General features: G+C 35.3%; 1 protein-coding gene across 1 annotated transcript in view; it reads left to right on the top strand.

Annotated features, from left to right (window-relative positions):
* Positions 1-17,798, top strand: part of Slc10a7 (solute carrier family 10 member 7) — a 240,798-nt gene that overhangs the window by 82,316 nt on the left and 140,684 nt on the right. The gene's annotated exons all lie outside the window — the stretch shown is intronic.

A 17,798-nucleotide genomic window follows, 5' to 3' on the forward strand; every position in this document is an offset into this window, starting at 1 on the left:
ATATTTGTAAAGGGCCTTCTAAGAAACATGATCCTAGAAGTTGGTTAGAACCAAAATTAAATTTCCTTAATTTGAATCCAATCCACTTGGAATTGCTTCATTATGGACTGAAGTAGAAGGTGCCCACCAACTATTAGCTGATAATAATAGTGTGGCAGATAGTTCACATTTTCTGGCTTCTGTTTCCCTAAACTGAAAGTTTACCATGATTAATCTATTTATTGAGCCAATTTTGGGGATCTTGGCATAAAAACATAGTTAACCAAACAGTGTAGGTTTCTGCCTACACAGCAATACAGACTCTTAAAGTGAGAAAGTCAAATCCCAATTGGGGTATGGGTGGAGGGGGGGCAGGTAGAGAGAGAGTATTAAATATTTGCTTAGAACTTCTTAAACATTTTTCCACTGTTGCTATATCTCATTGACTCATATTTTTGATTGACAGAATCTTATAAATTCAGGTCAAATTTATTGAGGTATAACTTTTATACAGAAAAATTTACTTTAGGCATACAGTACTGAGCTTTAACAAAGGCACATAGTCATGCAACAACCACCTCATTCAAGGCAAAGGAGAGTTCAACATTTCAGAAATTTTCTTCTTGCCTTCATGTAGTCAATTCCCTTCCCCATTCTTAGCCTCTAGTAGCCTCTGAATTTTTTCCCTGTCCCTATACTTTTGCCTTTTCCATAGCCATATGATTGGAATGGCATAGTGTATATGTTTTACTTCTTTTGCTAAGTAGTATTGCATTGTTCATTCATTTATAAGTTGATGAACTTTGGATTGTGCTCTACTTTGGATGTTGAATATCCCCCGAAGGCCTACGTATTAAAGATTTGGTCCTCGGGGTGCTACTATTGGGGGGTGCTGTGGACCTTTAGGAGGGGCTTAATGGGAGGCCCTTAGGTCACTGGGGATATGCCCTTAAAGGAGATTATGATACTAGATCCCCTTATTCTTTCTTTTGTGTTTGATTGCCATGAGCTGAGCGGTTTACTCTGTCACATGCTCCCTTCTATTCCTATGTGGCACTTTTACCCAAGGCCTAAAAGAGATGGGTTTGCTCAGCCATGGACTAGAACTTCTAAAACTGTGAGCCAAAATAATCCTTTTTTCTTTATAATTATCTCAGTTATTTTGTTTTAGTGAACAGGAAGCTAATAGTTTTTTTATTTATGTTTGGTGATTATGAATACAGTCGCTATGAATATCTGTATACAGAATAAAGTTGCTATGAATATTTATTTACAAGTTCTGGCATAGACATATGTTTCCATTTCTCTTGGAGAAGTACCTAGGCATGGGATTGCTGATATGGTAAGTATGTTAACATTATCAGAAACTACCAAACTGTTTTGCACAAGAATATCCCAAGATGTTTCATCTGAAGAGTAAATACATAAAGAATCCAGTTGCTCCATATCCTTGCCAGCCCTTGGTATTAGCAATATGCATTTATTTTAGCCATTCCAAGAGCTATATAGACATATGTCAGTATAATTTTGTGTTTCCCTAATAATTAATAATGTTGTACATTTTTAATATGCTTATTTGCTACCTATATATCTTCTTTGGTGGAGTGTCTTTTCAAATTTCTTACCCATTTGTTAATTGGGTTGCTTATTTTCTTTAATGAGGTTTTGAAATGTCTTTTAAAAACTGTTCATTTGTCAGATATGTACTTTACAAGTAGCTTCTCCCAATTTGTAGCTTCCTTCTACATTTTCTTAACAATGAATTTCAAGAGCAGAAGATCTAAACTTTAGATACATTGAGTTTATCTGTTTTTTCTTTTATGTCTCATGCTTCCAACTGCCTGCCTGCTGCTAGGGTTTGAACCCAGGGTCTTATGCATTCTGTCAAGTTTTTCACTGATGAGCTGTGTCCCCAGCTCTTTTTAAGTTTTATTTGGGGACAGGATCTCAGTAAGTTTCTTAGACTGGCTTTGAGCTTGGAGCCTCCTCCCTTAGCCTTCCGAGTAGCTGGGATTGCAGGTTTGTGCCACCATGCCTGGCTTATCTCATGCTTTTTGTTTTACCCAAAGTCCAAAAGATTTTGTTTTCTAAGTTATATTTTTTTTTTATATTCAGGCTTATGATCCATTTGGAGTTAATGTTTGTGTGTGGTGCAATACATGAGTTGGAATTCATTATTTTGCTTATTGTTGTAAAAGTTTAAAATTTTTATATCCCTCGGATTCATCCACCCTTCCTTTGTAGATTTTCCCCATTGCCTTTATATTTATAAACTTCTTCCCTACCACAGTGTCAGACAAATCCCACATTTTCTTTTAGTTTTATAGTCAAAATACATATCTGATATATGTTGAAAGGTAAAACCCATCATCTCGGGGTTCTGTAGATACAAGTAATAGGTTTGGAAGTGCCTCTTCTGATGGTGAAACCATTGATTAATGAATTGATCTGTATGTTGCTGCCTTTACTGGTATTTTTCCCATGAAAGTCCAGCCTCATCGTGTTATTCTCACATCTACATAGTGATAATATGCTTGTCTCTGAAAATAATTGGATCAGTATTCATGACTGTTAAAAATTATTTCTCTATCTTAAGATATTACACATGACATTAATACAATTACGTAAGATAAAATTGTTTGTATGGAACGTAAAATGAAGATGAACATAGAAGAGTAATTGAAAATTCTAGAAACCTCATTTTTATCTCTATCCATTTAATTTGCAAATATTCACATAAATTAACAGTAAAATTTGGAGAATTATGCACTTAAGTGAATGGAGGTTCCGATAATAGAGGATTTTAATAAAACAAAATATATTGTGAGGTAGTATTTATAAAATGTATGTCTTCTGAGCTTACAGTTTATATATCTTCTTTCTCTTTTGTTATAACCGCACATGTGTTTATTTTTCCATTGTAGCTTTTTTTGGTGATGTTTCTAATAAGTGTAATAATTAAATTTAAAATGCTGTGTTTATAGTTTATAAGACTGCTTGGTCTACTAGTCAAGACTTATGGTTTGTTTTTTTGTTTTTTTAATCTTTTGGGCAAGAACATTCTAAAATGTTCTTAGTTTTCCCTTGAAAGCTTAAGTTAGTATGTTTATCCATTTGCTTAGGAGGGGTAATGTTTATAAATATTGTTGTGCTTTGGTCATTTCCAAGAGCTAAGGTGATGAATCCTATCTTCTTTCTCATTATCTTCACAATGCTCTAAGACAAACTGTCATCACATACTACTTTTACATGTCCCCTCTGTGCCCTAGTGCCTTCAGTTGGCTCTTAATTGCCCTCCACAAGATTGACCATTCAAGGGTCCTCCCTGTTTGGCACTCTCTTTTTTGTCTTCAGTGTATTTCATCCTCCTGTTAACTCTTGATTCACTCTTCCTTCTTTCTTCCAGCACTTGGGCATTTGCTTTGCTCGCTTCATGGTTGCACGTCTCTATTCTCCATTATTCTAGCCATCTCTCAGGCTGGGGTTATAGCTCAATTGGTAGAGTGCTTGCCATGCACACATAAGGCCCTGGGTTCAATCTCCAGCACCACTAAAAAAAAAAAAAAAAAAAAAGTAATTTCTCTTGCTTTTTAAAAAAATGCTTATTTAATGTATAGAATGTGGATTTCTCTATTTTGCTATACATATAATGAAATAACTGAGGCTGGGTAACTTAATAAAGAAAAGAGGCTTATCTGACACAGAATAAGTGTTCAAAAATGTCTGTTAAATAAATAGAAATAATTCATTTAAAAATATGTTCTATATAACCAGGTGTGGTGGCACCTATCTGTAATTTCAATGGCTGGGGAGACTGAGGCAAGAAGATCACAAGTGCAAAGCCAGCCTCAGCAATATAGCAAGGCCCTAAGCAACTTAGTGAGACCCTGTCTCAAAATTTAAAAACATAAATAAATAAAAAAGGGCTGAGGATGTTGCTCAGTGGTTAAGTGCCTCTGGGTTAATCACTGGTACAAATAAGTAAATAAATAAAATGCACCTCAAATGTATGTTCATTTATTAAAATTATATGTTGAATTAATTCAACAAAAATCCCGATGTCACTTTGGTTGGTCACCTACTGAACTATGTTAAAGTGATTTTACTTTGTTTTTTCTATTTTAAAATGATTTTAGATTGTGAGCTTTTAAACTTCTATAAAACATGGACTACAGCCATAAATATTTGTATTGCTTTACTGTCACATGTTGATTGAGAATTGGGGAGAAAATTCATCCCCACATTTTATTTGATATTGGATGATTTATAAGATTTTCTTCTAATAATAACCTCTGTGAAATAGATTAAGTCAGATTATTCCTACATAATAGATTACTAATCCATATGCCCTTATCATTGAAATTATTGATTTTAAATATCAGAAAGTTTTCCATAAAGATTATTATATATGTGACTACTACATATATTTAAATAGCTAGAGATTTTCTAATAAAACGTTAAAACAAGTGAATGCCATTATATACATTATAGAGAATTGTTACACTCTTGGTAATGAAAGAACTACTGTTTTAAAGTTAAATTTAATCTTTAACAATTTGTGAAATAGATCATATAGTCAAATTGACCAGTGAAAGCTGAATTTTTGGACAGTACTGAAAAAAAAACAATATCTTAGAGAAAAATTACATGTTTGAAAGATTAAATAACCAATTCAGTATTGTATAAAAGCTAGATAAAAATCATATCTAAGAGGCACTCGAAGTACTTAGAAAATAGAAAAAGGGGTGGAGAGGAAAGGTAAAGAAAAATCCTAAGGTGATAGTGAGGAACCAGATAACTTGAACTTGCCATATGATATGAGAGCAAATGGAAGCTAATGCAATTCCTTCTTTAGAAGCATCATGTTACAGAGTTTTGCAGTTGAGTTTGGTAGATTCATAGCTCAGAGTATTGCTTTGACTTTAGTCTTATCATTTTGCTAGAGGTTAAATTTTGTTAAATGAGAAAATAATTTGTGACTGCTGGAGGAGCTTTGGAGAGTGATATATATCTTTATATAAAGAAGAAAAGAAGATACAGACTTTGAAGATACCCAGAGAAGGGATGTAGTTAATCAGATGTGATTTTTAATGGGAAAGTTGGTTTCACTTTCTTATGATAACCTTTGTGACATCTACATTTCTGATAGCAGCCGAACAGGCCACTCAGAATCCTTGATCAGTAGCCACTGAGGTCTATAAATTTGGAGCAGGACGGATTTTTCAATCTTTTTCAAAAATATTTAAAATCAGAAATAGAAAACTAATATATTTTTTGTTTATTGAGAAAATAGTAGTTACTATTTTTTCTCTTCATTTACTTCTGTTTCTTTGAAGAGGAATAAATTAAGTAGGGATCATGGAAAACACTGTTCATGCAAGGCCATCTTTTTCTCTTTTTTTCACAGATACTTTTCCTCAAAGATAGTTGAATCCTGATTCTGTATCATTAAGTATCTATAGATTTTGGCATCCACATCTCTTGTAGTTTCAGGCTAATTATTGAAGTCAAAAGGTTAAATTTCCAGCTTAAAAAAGTTGAATAAAACCCTCACCAATAAAACAACTGGTTAAAAAAGTTTTCAAACGTATTAAAGTAGAAAGTATTCAGATTAGAAATAATTCTTCTTTTGTAATAAAGTGTGTTCTGTTTTTTCTTCTTTTATATGAATTTCAAAGTTATATTTGAAAAATAACACCAAGATCTCCTACAAGGAATAATCTCAATAATCCTTAGTCCTAAAGCAAACTTTCCATCATATCTGGCTTTTAAATTTTTTTCCCCAGATTCTGTCAATCTGGTGTCATAAATACTGAGTTTTCTAGAGACAAAAATATCATAAACTTTTGAGTATCTCAGACAGCATTGTTGTTGCTTCTCTTAGTTTTCATAAATGTCACTAACCTTTCATTTGTATATGAGACCTGTAAGGAGTGGGTCACCGAAGTACTTATTTTGATATATGGTTTTAAGAATCTGAACAAATCAGAAAGAGAACTCTTTCAAGAATGAGACACTGGGTTCCATAGTCCTTGAGGAAGTTTTTCTTTGTCTGCTGGAGATAACTCTGGCACCCCAACATCTGTAAGCTCTTCTCCCTTGGCTTTGGTGGTAGCAGATGTCATCCCCAAGTAAAATCATTTCCAGTACCGTCACTGTTCTTTTCCATCATCTATTTGAATTCTTTTACATTTTCAAGGTACTGAGCTCTTCATTGTCAGGGACACAGGGTCATACACTTTGTACATTTACTATGGTCCTTTTCAGAAACTGATTCTGTAGCTCCATCTCCCAGGAATGGACTAAGTTATTCCTACTCAGATAATGATATATAAAGCAAGTAACCAGTTTATTAATTAAGTGGAAAAATAATTATGGGAAAATCTTAAGACATTTGAGTTGTTGCATTCTTTCTTCATGGTTCATTCACATGAGAAATATTTTAACAAGAAGTTTATTTGGTGAGAACGGGATTAGAGAAAGTTGACATAGGGAGATAATTCCCAAGTTTGATTCTATCAGGCTCTTGTAAATGGATGTGTCTGGCTCCATAACAGGGGTATGTTACCCTTGGAAACAGGTCCATCATTTGGACCAGGGATCTTCTTTCCTAGATGATGCTTAGAGATAGGTGTTCTTAATACTGGATTTTAAGTGTGTTCTCTTTTCCATTGCTGACTGCTTTCCCCTTTTTATTGACTCACTGTACCTTAAAGTAATATCTTGCTGACATTGAAACCTTCCTGGTTTGCGTGTGTCTGCTGTAAAGGCAGTTCCTTTATTTCCCAGTTCAGGAAGGGGAAGACAGTTGAATGCTGCCATTTCATATCATTCATAGCGGCACTGACTAATTTGGTAGCCACAAACCACATGTGGGTATTTAAAGTTAAACTGATAGAAATTAAATTAAACTTTAGTTCCTCAGTCACACTAGCCACTTATGACTGGTGGCTACAGCATTGAACAGCGTAAAGTGTTGAACATTTTTATCGTTGCAAAAGGTTCTGTTGGATAGCACTGAAATGTTTATTATACAAACTATTTTGCAAATATAAGTATAATTTGGTGTCTACTTTTATATGTCTTTATTTTTTAATGTTTATTTCAGGTAATAGCCCAACTTCCCACTCAGATCTTCTTATAGTGATTCTAAAGTTAGCCATATTCTTGTGTCCGGCTTGACAGGGATTTGTTGTTCAGGTACTACCTGGTACAGTATTCAGCATTTTGCCTTATGAAAAGTGCTCATGAATTTCATTTGCAGTTCCCCTTTGGTCTACTGAGAGGACTATTTTCTTGAGGATATTAGAAAAAACTCTGGTGCATAGCCAAACTTTTTTAGTGATTAAATTCCAATATATATATATATATTAGCTTTTCATAATGGTAGATTGCTTTTGTCCCCCAACACTGTGCTTATTTTGATCAACTACTAATACTCTTAGAAAATGTTTACAGTCTCAGGAAAATAAATAACCTTATGTATATAAGACTTGTACTTTGGGAAACAGATGATATTACAGCTAAAATCCTGTAAGTTAGTTTATTTTCAGAATCTGAATATTTTTACTTTGTGCCTTCCTCTGTATTCAACAGCTGTTTTCATGGTACTATTATATTTTTAATTGAATCTACTAGCATCCAAAAACTAATTTTCAGTAGTAGTGGTCTCTTACATGGCAGTTTGACTAGGTCAGTGATCTTTTGGATTTCACTGATCAGTAAAAGTTCAAAAGAAATTTTAGTAAATGCCCAGTGTTTTCAGTTCTTTATTTTGATAATTAAGAACTACCATTTGTTATTATAATTTTTGAAAGAATATTTAAGCCTAAAACCTAAAGGATATATTTCAGAGTAACTTGACTGAACAGCTTTCTGAAAGTCTGACTATTCTTCTTACCTTTCCTATTCTATTCCTTTCAGGCATTGAATAGTCCCAAACCTAAGCTCTTCATTATAGAAATTACCAATTTTTTTTTGTTTGTTTACCTCTTTGATCTTCTTACCACCCCTCTTTAGGGGTTTGAATACTGATTTTGATTTAAAGTTAGGCAAAGACTATCTCTAGTCACAGAAATCCTGTGTTGTAGTCCAGGCTGGTCAGAACATTTGACAAAATGGCAATTTATCAAAAAGTTAAAAACAGTCTTACCTATGCCAATTTTTATCCTTATTTTCATTTTTCTAATTCACACCTGAGTTACGTTTGTCCAAGTTATTATTCTGTAGGGGCTCAGAAGAAATGATTTATCTTTCCAGAAATGTAGGCAGAAGAAAACAAAGGGATAAACAGATAAAGAGAAAATAACTAGTTAAGTAAATCTAGGAATCATTTTCAAAGCAAAAATGTTTAGGGACTAGGATAATTTAGCCAACTTGTCAGGAACTTAAAAGTTTTAGAAAAAAATTATAAAGTTTGGAAAAATGCATTTTAAGGTGTCATTTAAGTTATGGACATAATATTTACTTGTAAAATTTTCTATGTACTTGATGGATTTGTGAATGAATGTCTTGGAGTGTGTTTGTATAGAGGTGAATGTTCATCTATATTTTTATGCACAATTGTTCTTATCATTAGAAAAGATCACTTTTTATTGAGTACTTGCATTAAAGGAAATGGATAGTGGAGCTGGGAGGAATATGATGTCACCAGGCATAGATCCCAGTCTTACAGAGCGTACACTGCAGTGATTAAGTCTTTACAGGAAGTATACATAAAAGATAAGTGGAAGAATGGGTGACTGGAGAGATCTCCTAGTAGAGATGGTGTGAGAAGAAATCTTGCAGAGTGGATAGAATTTGGGAAAATAATGACATTCATTCCAGACTAAGGGGATATTACTGCTGATGATTCTTGTTTTAGTCAGCTTTTTTTTCCCCTGCTATGACTAAAGGATCTGACCAGAACAATTGCAGAGGAGGAAGGATTATTTTAGCATTCATGATTTCAGAGGTCTTAGTCTGTAGAAGGCCAGCTCCATTTCTCAGGGCTCAAGGTGAGGCTGAACATCATGGCAGCAGAGGATGGTGGAGGAAAGCCAGCTCCAGATACAAAATATATACCCTATGTCCACGCCTCCATTTAGCTACTTCCTCCAACTGCACCCCACCTGCCTCTAGCCCCTATCCAGTTAATCCCATCAGGGGATCATTTCATTGATTGGATTAAGACTCCCGCAGTCTGGGCGTTTCTCCTCTGAGACTTCTTGCATTGTCTCACAGGTGAGCTTTTGGGAGACACCTCATATTCAAACCATAACAATTCTCCATGCAGAAATCTACCTAGTAGTTTATGATGAATTATAATGTTACAGCCTTGTAGACCAAATATAGTATAAACCATCAGAATAACCCACAAGGAACAAATAGTACATTGAAGGAAACCTAGTCTAATATTTGTTACAGCTGATTTTCTGTAGGAAAGTTATATTTGACATGAAAAGCTTACGAATTCACTTATTAGACTTTTTAGTTACATTTACACGTGGTTAAACTATGCTAATATTCTTTTTAGGTTAATATTATGACTACACACATAATATTAATCTTTGCTTCTATTGAAAACTAGTTTTTCTTCTAAATAACTAAAGACTTAATTTGCTTCTATCAATATTATTGACATCATAGCAGAACCCTAATAAATTTGGTCTATGATATGGCCTCTAAATTATATTTAATAAAATAGAAGAATTAAAGAAAAAGATTGATATTTAATATAACTTATAAAATACTATACATTATTGGTGATAGCTAAATCAGAGCAAAAGAAATTTTCCTTTTTGTACTTTTTTCATTTGTAAATCTATATCGTTCCTAGAGTTTTTTGTATCTCCATTTTCAAAGATAAATTAGATCTTGTGTGTTATCATTTTGACTTAATATTCTTAATTCTTTTCAGTATTGAAGATCGTTTTCCTACTTTTTACTTATTTATTTTTTGCAGTGCTGGAATTGAACCCAGGGCTTTTGCATGTGCTAGACAAGTGCTCTATCACTGAGCTACACCACCCAGCCCTGAAAGATATTTATTGGCCACACAATATTTCCATGCCATTGATTTCAGTTTAGTTACATTCAGTTGTGTGATGAAAAAGAATAGAAGTCACAATTTCTATACTTAGTGTAATGGAAGAAAGAGATGCACAAAAGTAAAGCATTTAGAGAAAAACACAATGCCGCAGTCCGGCTGCAGCAAAATAACCGGGGGGTGACGAATAACTTGTGTACGTTGATACAGCAGGAGTGGAAGCCGTTTATTGTAGAATAAGAGGGGTATTTATACATTTTACACAGCCTATCTAATTAGCATAAAATAGATACAGCAGTCAACCAATAAGGAATCTCCACACTTAATGGCTCGATTTTGTTACTTCACAAACCACTCCCTCTGGCATTTTGCCAGGGACCGTGCAGACTTGTTTACAGACTCTAACATTTCTCTGGCAAAATAACAGGTGCCAATCTGACTTGTTTACAGACCTTAACAACACAATATGAAATGTAATTAACTACTTAAATGTATGATATCATCAATCAAAAAAGGGAGAGCCTGATAGAACAAAATGGCCAGGAAAGGATTCCTGGGGTATGTTAGGCATAAGGTTTGAAAATCAAGAATAGCCTAAGTGGGAAGTCAACCTTCCAAAAGTGGATGTGTCCCCAAAAGGCAGAGACCATACCTGTTACCTTCACTGTTATATTTCCCTGTGTATGAATAATGGCAAATACAGCACCTGGTATATAGTAGATAATCAGTATAGAATGAATGAATGACTTACTGGATAACAATGGCTTACTGGATATGTTATAGTTAAAGCTTCATCCCAGGGTTTCATAAACTGACTTCCAGACCACTCACATATAATCGAATCAAGCCTTTATTGAAGCACACCTGTGGCGGCTGACCAGAACATAAAGCTGTTCCCCTGATCAGCCCCAAACAATTGCAAGGGCACTCCTTATAAGCCTGAAAATCGCAAAAGGGATGTTCGGGGGTCTAGTCAGTACAAGCAAGCCAGGTTACAGAAGCGGAACAGTGCAGTCAAGTGGAGGGAAGCCTAACCAATCACAGTTAGCCCTGTCAACCCAGTTAAAGAAACAATACCCCATTAGGTAGTTCCGTGTTCTTAAAGGTTTCTATAGCAAAAGGAGAAGAACATCTTGCTCCAATCATGACTCTTCTACTTGGCATGGTTGTTTTACAGGATGAAGTCATAAAACAAAATGGAGTCACATTTGCTCCTACTACCACAGATAATCAGTATAGAATATTATAGAATGTAGAATCAGTGTGGAATGAATGAATGGCTTACTGTAGTAAGCCTATTCTTATTGATGACCTGTAGAAAAAAGGTGAGAAATCTAATGTAGAGGCTTGAATGGGCGGCTCAGCTTGCACTTGATGCCATGTAAGGTACTGCTATTGATTTTTCAAGAAGCATATTATGTAAAGGTATATACTGGGGAAAAATGGCCTGGCAGCAATGCATTTGTTAGTAAGTGAAGGACAGAAGTGCAGAGCATTCTGAGTCCAGACAAACAATGATGAGCACTGAGCCTTTGAATACTCTTAGAAAGAAAGAGGGAAAGGAAAAATTTTCTTGGTCATTTCTTCATTGATCCTGTGTGCTGGGCCCTGATACAGGAGCAGTTTCACAACTAGTTTTAAAAGTTTTAAATTAAGGATGCCTTGCTTCCCAAACTTTTAAAGAGATGAAATAAGACCAAGTATCTGAAATCCTTAGTAGAGTGACCCATTAGCAAGCATTCATCAACGTTAGCTGCAATTTTTATCCAGCTTATTTTTAAAAAGGTGTATTCCCAACCTTCTCCATCCCTATGGCCAAAAGTGTCTGTAATCCTATTTTGAAACTTCTTTTTATCTAGTCACTGGTATAGTATTTCTTCAAAACCTCTGGCCCTTTGAAACATTTTTTTTTTTTTACTAGAAGTTATGAAACATTTGCAGAGTAGATCAAATAATATTAATGAGCCTTGTGTAGCCATCCCTCAACCTCAGCAGGTGACATCTCAACCCACTCTTGTTCCCTCTACGCTCCCATCCAGTCTCCCGCTCTTGGGTATTATTTTGAAGCAAGCCCCAGTATTCGTCTCTTTTTAATAAGTGAAGGACAGGAGTGCAGAGCATTTCTGTCCAAATCTCTAATAGATAAGGACTTTTGTTTTTTAAGCATTATTGTAATGCTCTTTTCCTACTTAGATATTTATTCTGGCAAAGTTTTTCATAAAAATGTCTGTGGTACTGGGTGGTAGAAAGAACAGGACATGTAAACAGCATAACGAGGTAGGGACGCCAAATATTTTAGGATTAGTTAGTGTGGTGTTAAAAACAAAATTAGTGCATTTAGGTGAGATAATCAAAAGTCGGATTTGATACCTATTTGGTATGTGGTTTTTAGGGGTGAGCATAGCTGGTTCCTTTTTTTCTTCGTGAATGAAAGACAAATAGATATTAAGTCAGTATAAAGGTGAGAATTCCATTCGTTCCCCCCCCCCACCGCCCTGTTTTGTTTTTCTTGACTTCTATTCTCATCCTAGACTCCAAGTCCCTGCCTATACTCTCTTACATTCCCATACATTTTCCCATATGCTTTGTAACTTCACTTTTCTATCAGTTATGATATGTTAAAAAGTTGACTTTCTTAAAAAACATTTTGGCCCTTTTGACAATACTTGGAAATAGTGATGATTAGGCAATGAATAAATATTTAAATAGAATGGATGATAGATTTAATTTTAATTTTACACTGATTTCAGTTTAAGATCATTTTCAAAGTAAAAATGTAAAACTTTTCTATGTACATATATGAATGTACCACAATTAATCTCCACATCATGTACAACCACAGACTGGGATCCTAATTAGAATAAGATGTACTCCAGGTTTTTATAAGTATGTCAAAATAGACTCTACTGTCATGTACATCTAAAAAGAACAAATAAAATTTAAAAAATATTATCATAAACAAAAATCCAATTTATCAAAGGAACACACAAATAAATGCCACTGATTCCTGAAGTTAAATTAGAACCAAAAATGTCCCTAAATGAATAACTTTAATTCTTAAAAAAAAAAAAAAATCCCTTCCTCTTTCTCTTTTGAAAATAGGATAAGCAATTTAGCTTTTAGGTCAAACTAGAGATTCTATTATTCTTTTTGATGCATGAGTATCATCACATTAATACTGATTCAAGTTATGTGTTTTTATCCAGAGTAAAAATTAGCCTTGTTTTTGTTCCTGATTTAAGCCTGCAGCAGATTTTCACATCAGAATTGTAAACCCCAAAGATTAGAAATTTGTATAGAAAGTGGAAATATATATGCCTAGGACTTTGGCTTTATAACACACTCACAATTATTAGCAGTGGGATCCATGCTTTTAACTGGGGACACTGTTTGAATGTTGTGTGGTAATTTATAGAGTTGATTATTCCAGCCTCAAGTGGAAGCTTAGAAGAGGAGCAGCAAATGGTAAATCTTTGTCACAGTCCCTGGAGCAACATTTCCATTGGAGGCTCTGAGTTATGTGGGTCTCAACCTCTTTTCCTCCCTAGCCCTTTCTGTGGCTCGTCATCCTCATCATCATCATTCGTTCAGATAATGTGTGTTCAGAAATCACAGGTCCCCAGGGACGAGAGAGAGGGGCGAGTCCCGTTGTAAGCAAGCTCACTGCGAACCTTTCACCTTGCTGTCAAGGTGACAAATGTTTGTCCTTAAGGGAACACTGGAGGTTAAATCACCAGTGTTTCTCTCACTTATCTTCTTCCCCATACCCAAGCTCTTAGCCAAATTTGTAGCTAAAAGAATATCAGCAAATTAGGCTACTCTTAACCTTTATGGGTCTTATTCAGAGAGATTTTTTTGTGCACGCTCCAAGTACTAACCATATGACATACTGGTATCTCAGAAATGAGAATTTGTGAAGACATTATATCAGTGCATTTTCATTTGAGGCTTATTCAGAAAGAAAAGATTTGGGAAAGAAATATTTAAACTTTTAGAGACAGTATTGGAAACTTTGCAAATACAATGTGATAAGGTGAACAAATGACTTATTTTCATTTGCTAAGGGTGTACAGATTAATCACCTAGATAGATGCCAAAGCTTGTGTGAATCCCAGGGATGGGAGTTGACCTAAATTTCTTCATTTCTTATTTTGGTCCATTCCACTCCATTCCATTTTCCTTATACAAATTAAAATGATCCTGAAAGATATAAATTGATCATGTCGTGTTTCTGCTTAAAATCTGTCAATGGCTTTCTCGAGATAAATACCAAAATTCCTTTTATGGCTTATAAGGTTTTGTGCCTTAGCTCCTTCTCCAGCTTCACTCCACATCACTTTCTTATCTCCAAGAATGTAATACATGTTCACCAGTTCATTCATTAAACAAAAGAGGAAAGCTAGTGAAGATTGCATTCTAGGGAGGAAATATTCTTAGTGTATGGTTTTACAATTTATTTGTATATATACTTCATATGGAGAAAATACAGTAATTTATCACTTCATGGGGGATTCTGAGAAAGGTGTTGTTGGGCAATTTCATTGTGGTATAAACATCATAGAGTGTACTTACACAAACTAAGTTTTCACTAAGCAATATAATCTCATGGGATCACTATCATATATACATATATGCAGTCCATCATTTTCTAGAATATTTTTAGGTGGTGCATGACTGTACAAACAAATGAAGCTGGAAAGGGAGAGGAATAGAGGCGTTGCAACTATGTAAAGAGTGATAGTTGACAGTCTCACCTGTAAAAGAACATTTGAGCAGACACTTGAAGGAGGTGAGGGAACAAGCCATGGGTTATTTGGGGAAACAATGTTCCTTACGAAGAGAACCCACAGTGCAAAGGTACTGAGGTGAGAGAGTGGCTGGAACAGAGAGAGCAGTGGAGAAAATTCAGATATGTGTGACAGGGGTCCAGATTATGTAGTTAAGGACTTTGAAAGGAATGTGGCTTTAGATTTGAATGAGATGGGAAGACATTTGGGAGTTCTGAGCAGAGCAGTAACATGATCTCCCTTGACGACCACTCTCTGGAGAAGCAACTGGAGAATTGAGGCCAGAGCAAGATGGCCAGGTAGGCCTTGGCTGCTGGAGCGAAGTTGGGAAAGGCTGGTGGCTTTCAACAGGATGTAACTTCTGAGTCAAGCTCATTGTAGTCTCAAGGCATCCTCATAGGTTGTCTCCCAGATGGCTTTTACATCTCTTTATGGGACCCATGTTTAGTGACCAACTTATTCTCCAAGTTCCAGCTTGAATGTCACTTCCTCAGAGAAGTGTTCTCTGACCCTCCTTTTCCAGACCAGGTGTTCTTCCTGCACTCTCCCTGCACACAGTAAGTTCCTTTTAAGGTCTAATCAGAACTTCAAATAATTATTTGTGTGACCTTTTGGTTTTTTGTTTTTCTTTAATGCCTGTCTCCTACCACCAATATATAGTTCTTTGAGGGCAGGGGTGAAGTCTCATATCCTAGCAGAGTTCCTCAAATGGTCAGATAAGAAGATGAATATGTTTTGAGTTTTCTGATTTACCCTTTTAAACAACTCATCTAAAAATTTTTTTCCACAATTAATAAAATTATTTAGAAGTACGTTATATACTCTTCTGTCTTCTTTAAAACTCTCTGTGGTTTAATCTTTTGTCATTGACTCCATTGGTCATTACCATGACAGTCATGCTGTGCCTCAGCTCCCATACCAACCATGCTGACCTCATGGCGTGGTCAAATGTCTTGGGTCTTTTCTGCTACACTCAATGGCTCCTACACTGCAGTGCTGTCTGCTTTGGGGTGTCTGGGCTGCAGTATCGGGCATCTCCCTTGCTCTGAGTTAACCATCTAAATGCATTCAGCCAGGTGTCTGCCCCATGCCAGACCCTGGGCTGTGCTGTGAACATACCTGCTAGGAGGAAGAGTGTGCCTGGTAAGAGCAGCCCACTGGCCTTCATTTTTATGGATCTGAAAAGTAGTTTGTTCAGATTGGTTTCAAAAAGGAACAGGTTCTGAGAGAGAATGAGAGAGAGAGAGAGAGAGAATGCACACACGTGCACGCTTGAGCTTGGAGAGTTTTCCTTTGTGTGTGTGCTCCTTGGGTCTGTATTTCTTACACATTCACCATTTACCTATTTCAAACCAGGTTAAAATGGATTTAAAAGTATATGATACACACATATACTGCAAGTAATTTTAATATGCTTGAGAAATAAATTTAATATTTTACACTTTACTGATTTAATTAATTAGAATTAATTAGATTGACTCTGCTAATTATTAATGAATTTTATCTATTCATTAAATATTAGTGGTTTCTTATATATGTATAGCTTCTTACAGTTTCAACATTGTTTTAAATGTATTTTTTCAGGCAAGCACCAGTCACTCCTGCGAGGCTGGCACAGTACTGCTGAGACTCAAGTTTCCGATAGCACTGATGCTTGACTCAGACCGCTGGGCTTGTGTTCCCTCCCTATGCCTCTGATCCTCATAGGGGAACACAGGAAATAGTAACTTGGAGAACCTTGCTGGTTGTTGTGCAGATTAAATGAAATGTTTGGTGTTAATAGAATGTGAGGCATGTCAGTAAATACTCAGTAAATATTAGTTCTCATTATTTTTGCCATTTAATAGATAATGGAATTGAGATTCAGAGAGGTTAAGTAGTTTGTTCAAATTTACCCAGCAGGTAATGAGAAGAATCACAGTGAGGATCTACTTCCTATTATTTCTTTTTTACAGTCAATTTTGTATCATGTCACAGCTGAAGGAGTTCCATTTTACATCAGAGGTTCATTGAGGTTATAAAAAGTAGTAAATTTTTTTTCTTTTAAAATATTCTGCTCTTTCTTTTAAAATATTCTGCTCTTCCTCCGTGCATTTCTGTTTCCCTTCCTGTGGTTCAGAAGCCTTTTCAGCCTGCTCTCTGGGTCATGAAGAGTTCCCTGGCATCTCATCCTGGACTTTTTCTCCATCCATGTTTGTGTTAAGCATTGGCTTTCAACTCTCCTGGACTTGATCCTTCATCTGTAATAAGCATTTAAGGACCTTAAAAAATCTTTTTTTTTTTTTTCCTTTGAAAGATACTGAGAATATTCTTTGGAAATCTTTTCTCTCTAGGAACTGAAACTGAACATTTCCAAACTGAATAGTAGGGCTGGGGATGTAGCGCAGTGGTAGAATGCAAGCTTGGCATATGTGAGCCCCTTGGTTCCATCCCCAGCACCACAAAACAAAACTCAACAAAACCGGAATTGTAACTTCCTGCTGTAGACTACCCTCACCCCACTTTGGATAATGAAATGGTTTAGTTTGAATGGAAACACTGTCAGTAATATTTACAAATGGATTTTAAAAAGATATATTTTAATATTTTCATAATATTTCTGTTAAAGGTTTTTTAAATTTATGGGACAAGATTGCTTTAGGAGCCTCCTCATTCATCCTAAGTGATAAATAATAACTTATGAGGAGCAGGAACCTGTAGTGAAGCAGCAGCTAGAAAGTAAAATATTGAAAACTGCATTCAGAAAAGGAGACAACAGAAGCGAGTCCATATTCATAGGTGGTCTTGGGACCCAGGCTTGGAGACACAAAGCCTTACCTACTTCACTAACATCTGAGGGAGTCATGGTATCATATGGAAAAACTAGAAAGTTTTAATGAATAATTTTGGTTGTAAGATAACAATAAATGATTAAATTACATGAAGCTTATTTTTTTGAAGGTAGAGAAATAATTATATGTTTGACTCACTTAAAATAGTTAAAATTAAGCTGTGTTGATTTCTTT

Source organism: Callospermophilus lateralis, chromosome 8 (genome assembly GCF_048772815.1).
Source record: "Callospermophilus lateralis isolate mCalLat2 chromosome 8, mCalLat2.hap1, whole genome shotgun sequence".
Taxonomy (NCBI): domain Eukaryota; kingdom Metazoa; phylum Chordata; class Mammalia; order Rodentia; family Sciuridae; genus Callospermophilus; species Callospermophilus lateralis.